The sequence below is a fragment of the Carettochelys insculpta genome, chromosome 6 (assembly GCF_033958435.1).
Source record: "Carettochelys insculpta isolate YL-2023 chromosome 6, ASM3395843v1, whole genome shotgun sequence".
NCBI classification, from domain to species: domain Eukaryota; kingdom Metazoa; phylum Chordata; order Testudines; family Carettochelyidae; genus Carettochelys; species Carettochelys insculpta.
Genome location: NC_134142.1, coordinates 51,183,961 through 51,190,349, shown reverse-complemented (window position 1 = coordinate 51,190,349; position 6,389 = coordinate 51,183,961).

Sequence of the window (6,389 nt, the reverse complement as noted above, 5' to 3'; positions counted from 1 at the left end):
ACATGTGAACTTCAGAAACAGCGTGTTCTTTTGTGGAGAATGTGAGCACTGTCCCTCGTCTACAAACAGAGCCACCAAGACAGACTTCCGATATCTTTGCCAGATTCACCCAATGAGTCAGTGGCACAGCCAGGATTAGACTACAGCACAGGCTTCATTATAGATGACACCCTGACTTTTTTTTTTTTCTTTGAACACCTGTTTAGGAAAGCTATCAAGGCATTGCTGATATTCAAACTCTTTAACAATCTTTATACAAACTAAGTTTTTTTTCATAAGTGCTCAGCACAGCATGCTAATTAAGCAATTACATGGTTTATCTCAGAACGTATGCATGTGAGTTATGCTGGATTGTGTGTGCTGCTATGTTTTTATTGGCGAGATGCGTTTGTGGACAATAAAAGCATTGTTGTAAATAACATTCTAATCTGCAACTATTTTTAAATTTGTCTGCAGCCATCTGTCTGAAGACAGAATTTTGCCAAAGAGCAACTTGAGCTCTGCTAGCTAGAAGGCTACTGTCTTCTAAGCTGGAAAAAGTGCTGTATGGAGCCAGGTGACCAGGTTTTATATTTAAATATGTTAGGCATTTGTTAAGGCAATCCAAGTGGCTTCATGTGAGTCTTCAATATACAGCAATTATCAGTAATGCATAATATAAATGGCTGTGAAAGATAGATATATTATTTCCAAAACAGCTATAGCTCTTTTTTCACATTACTATAGTTATTAAAATCAAAATATTGGCACAATTTCTACATGTGTGTGTGCGTGCACACATGGTGAAAGCTGTAAAATGCAGAGGCATCTCTGGTTAGTTTCTTCTGAAAAATCCTGAATTCAAGCCAGGCTGCATACTGCATGTAGTGATTAACACCTTCATGCAAATTTCTAAAATGGCCACAAGGTGGCAAGGTACACAAATACACCAAAGAAACATATTTCTCCTGTAACCAACCCTCCCCCTCCCCCCACCCACCCAAAAGCCCAAAGCAAAAAAAGAAACACAAAATCAAAACAAAATGCATGTGACTTTTTTTTTTTAGCCATAGCGATTGTAAGAATGGGTTCACCATCTGCAATTGCTCAGAAGAAAGATATTTTGTTGGATATAATAGTTAATGCTAAAAGTGTGCTTAGGATTGGAAGTTACTGAGTACTAACGATTCTTACAGGTCATTTCCTGTGGTCAAGCAAAGTATGAATGGGGATGGAAAATGAATAAGCTATGTGGATCCATTGCTCAGCTGATATGATTCTGACATTATAACCTATAGAGAGATTGGAAGGTTCAAGGGGTTGGAAATGAGCTGCTGAGCTTTTTGCCTTTAATCACTGATTTGAATCCAGTTCAGGTTGGTAGATGTTAATTGTTCACCCAGATGAGATGACCTTGGTGATTTCAATTCAGTGAACAATTGTCCACATGATGGATGGATGACAGCTATTTGTCTGCAGCCAAAGAAAAGAGGCTAAGGCCTTTTCCTGCAGGCAAGTTTTACTCCTGTAGCTATACCCAGCAATGTACAAACCCTGGATCAACACAGCAACACTGGAATAAAGGTGCTTAGAACTAGCTATTCCTTCCTGAGAACGGAGACTAAGCTATACTGGTTTAAGACAGCTTTTTACAGGTATCTGTGTGCAAAGTATCACCATCATTATTATCAGTAAAAACTCACACCTCCCCAGTCACACTGGTTATATAGATACTAATCACAGACTGCATACAGCATGAAATGAGCATGGGGATTATGTAGTAGTCCTTTTGCATGTAGACTGTAATTTGTCTTGAGCCTGCTCTTCAGTCTTGCAGACTGTGAATCTCACATCTTTTAGCAGCACAAATCAAGAGATTTTGGTGAACTCTATAGAAATTTTGCTGGCAAGTCCAGGAAACAAACCATCCATGCAAATTCATCAAACTCAAGGAAAACATCCAGCTTCTGCTTATTCCCTACTTTACCCTCCCAACTAATTCTGACACTTCCCCATAAAAGAGTTTTTCATGAGTCCCTAGTGCTTTGTGCATTATTGGCCTGCAAGATATACAGGAGTTCTCTACCATTTTAACATCTTCTTGATTCTGTGCTTAATTCGCTAGACCACAGTGCCCCCATTATCACTTGGGCTGTACCTACACTAGCAAGTTCTGTTGAAAGATGCCATGGAGTGTCTACACACAAAAAGCATTCTTTCAAAAGTAAATCGAAAGAATGTGGTGCTCCTTTCGAAAGTGCTCTTCCACTGCCGTTTCAGGAAGAGTACCCCCTTGTGAAAGAAAACATGTGTAGATGCTCCGTAGGCCCTTTTTTTGAAAGAGCAGTCCTCATGGCGCCTGATTTTTCAATCCCTGGCCTGTTCTTTCAAAAGAATGGGGACTGTTTGAATCCTGTCTTTTGAAAGAGCAGATCATACTTTTGACTTGCTTTTGTGTGTGTGTGGACACACTCTTCCAGAAGAACATCTTTAGAAAGATCTCTATAATGTAGATGTAGCCAGGTTATGGCTACATAGCAACCTTATTTTGAAATAAACTCTTCTGGAAGAGCTATTCCAAAATAGCTAATTTTGAAATAACACAGCTATACACATGTAGCCTTAATGTATTTGTATTTCTCCCTTATCTATTAATGGGGTTATAAACATACAGATCTGTGTGTAAGTCTATATATAGGTATATATAGATATATACATATGGAATTTGGCTGTGAGTATTGTAAAGCCTGCATAGCTTTGGATTTAGCCTATGATAAGTATAATTACTTACACATTAGTATGAAAATTTAGACATTTTTGAATCAGCAGGTCCATAAAATTAGCATCCAAGTGTTTTAAAAGACTTGGCTGATGAGTTTGCTGGACTGTTAATATTGCTTTTCAATAAATCTTGGCTCACTGGGGAAGTTCCAGAAGACTGGAGAAACGCTAATGTCATGCCAATTTTTAAAAAGAGGTTCAATTGAATGATGTGGGTAATTGTAAGCCTGGCAGTCTGATATCAGTCCCAGGATAGATAATGTCATGGGTTATAAAGAATTAAAGGAGAATGATATAGGTAATGCAAATCCAACATGGGTTTATAGAAAATAGATCCTGCTAAAATGACTTGATCTTTTTATTAGATTATAAGTTAATTGATAAAGGTACTAGTGTGGACACTGCCCCACCCCTGCAGTTCCCAGTGGCCACAGTTGATTCCTTCCAGCCAGTAGAAGCTGCAGGGATATGCTCGACCATCGTTTCCCAAACTAATTTGGCCATGGAACACTTTTGAGCTTGGAATATATATTAACAAAACACATACATGCTGGTCTGAGAGGACGGGGATGGGGAGGGAGAAGGGGGAGGTTCATATTGAAAAAATTGCCCCACACAATGCTAAAAAGCTTAGTTAAAAGAGTTACTTTTTTTAGATTTTTTTTCTTTTACACAGAACAAAAAAACAAGAGAAAATCATCTGAATGAACAATTAATGTCCTTCTTATAGGAGAGTGGTTAGCAACCCTACAATTAAGCATAAAAATTAAGTAGAAACCCAAAACAAAACATCAGTCTAACAGCCAAAAGAAGGATGGTTAGTGTCATTAATTTGTTCCAAAACAGAAAGGACAATATTTTTCAGAAAGGATTGTCCTTGCTTTAACTTAAAAAAATATGAAAAAGAAATGCAAAACACATTAGGTATGACAAAATATTTTTTCAATTTTGTATTTTTATAAATTTGTTACTTTACAGAAATCTAGTGGAAAATAAAAATATGTACCATCTGACAGATTTTTATTTTTTTTTAATGGGAAGAGTTTTTTGCATTTCTGTTTTGGCATGAGTCACATAACAACTATACTATTCTGAATGTATTATAAATATTCATAGACCTACAATCTAAATACTATTCAAATACCATGGTATTTGACACACATAATTTCTTATTTAACATTTTAGAAGGAAAAATATCACCAGCGTTGTACTTTTTCACAGAACACCTATTCACATTGCACAGAACACCAGTGTTCCATGGAACACGGTTTGGGAAATGCTGTGCTAGGCACAACAATCCGTGGCTCCCATTGACCAGGAACATCTAACCACAGCCACTGGGCACTGAGGGGGCAGTGCCTGTGGATGCTTGATGTTAACTGTCTTGTGGCCCACCAGAGATTTACTCTGACACGTTGCATGCCATCCACTGGCTGCAGGTTACCCACCACTGGTCTAAGGTGTTAAATGTGGTACTACATTTTAATCCAGCAGGTGCGTTTTCAATCCACAGTTCTTGGCCCTACACTGCTTAATTTTTCTTTTAGTGACATGGAGAAAAATATAAAAGCTTCACTGATAATGTTCGTAGCTGACCCCAAAATTTGGGGAGTGATAGATAATAAAAAGGACGGACCGCAAATCAAGAAGTTATCTGGATTTCTTGGTAAACTGTGTGAAGGCAAATAATATACATTTTAATCAGTCAAATGTAATTGTGTACATCTTGGCCCAAAGACCACAGGTCATAATAACAGGATGTGGGACTCCATCCTAGGAAGCAGTGACTTGGAAAAAGATTAGAGGGTCTTGATGGGTACTCAGCTGAACATAAGCTCCCAGTGTGACAGTGTGGCCAAAACAGCTCATGTGACCCAGGGATGCATAAACAGGGGAATCTCAGGTGGACGTAGAGAAGTTATTTCACTTCTGTGTTTGGCACCAGGAGAACTTCTATTGGAATACTCAATCCAGTTACAGCAACAAAGGTTCCTGTGGCACCTTATAGACTAACAGAAAAGTTTTGAGCATGAGCTTTCATGAGCACAGACTCTCTTCATCAGATGCTGGTCACCAGTATCTGATGAAGTGAGTCTGTGCTCATGAAAGCTCATGCTCAAAACTTTTCTGTTAGTCTGTAAGGTGCCACAGGACCCTTCATTGCTGTTACAGATCCAGACTAACATGGCTACCCCTCCGATACTTCAATCCAGTTAGATAACTTTGGACTAGAAATAAAGCATACCTTTTCGAACAGCAAGGGCAGTTAGCCAGTGGAACAATTTATCAATGGTCATGATAGAATCTCTGTCGCTGACAATTTTAAGTCAAGATTGTTCTTCTTAAAAATTTGTTCCAGGAATTATTCTGGGGGAGGTCTATGTCCTGCATAAGACAGGAAATCAGACTAGATGACTACAGTGGTTCCTTACAGCCTTGGAATCTATGAGTTACCTCTACTTTACAGAGTGGAAAACTGAAACACATAGAGTTTAAGGCTCAACTCCTCAGACAGTATTTAGATGAAAGCAATGATGTGTAAATGCCTTTGAGGATGTGAGCCTAAATGATTTTCTTGGGGAGGACTAAATTGATTAGGCATGGGAGGTTGAACACCTGGATGCAATACAGTTTCTGAAGCTGATTTGTGATGTGTCCTTGAGCAAATAGTTTAAATTCTCTCATCTTCATGTTACCGCATGTGTAAAGTGGGAATAATGATACGTACCTAATCAGTGAGACCTGACTAATACTTGTAAAGTGCTATCTAAGTACCTAGTTTTATAAAGACTTGTATGTGGCAGAGATGGGAATAGAATTCAGGAGATCTGTTCTTCCAACCTGGTAGTCATTCCATGTGAAGTATGGAGGCCTCCTCCCACAAACACATCTCTTTTATACACATCTCACAGAGCTGGAAGGGACCTTGAGAGCCCATCAAGTTCAGTCGCTGCACTCTCAAACACAATTTATTTGCTGCAGTCCCTCTCCAGGGCTGAGCTCATGACCATGGGTTTAGAAGGCTAGTGCACAAACCACTCAACTATCCCTCCTGAGAGGAAACTTTTCTATGTTTTAATTGACATGTTGTAAACTGAAATTCAGCCACATTCATCAAAGCCATTTTCCCCAATGACTATTTCCCCCAGATTTTAGAACTGAATTAAAACCGTTAAGGTCAGCAGGCTTAATATTTTGGTTCAAGTTGATAATGTGTTTTGAATGTTTAGTAAGAACTTTCTGTCTTTAATATATACTGTGAAGTGGGGGAAAAGGTTCTTTTTAGACCTACGTGAAAGAGATGAGGACGTGAACTGGACTCAGTTACTTTCAGACCTATCTTGTTCCCTGCACCTTTTATTTACTAGGCTGCCCTTATGGTTAAGTTAAAGCTGAGCTAAATACAGAAATGTAAGGGAAGTGCTGAAGGAACTAGCCATCATTTTCTTACAGAAAGATTCAGTCATCATAGTTCTGTCAGGTTATTTTCCCCATTTTACTTGGTACTATCAATTTTCAATCATGCAAATACATACTGTGAAACAAAGGTTTATGCTAACTTATTTACTCCACTTAACTAAATGTTGGACTGAATTACTCTGTTGAAGCAACATACAAGATATTAGTTA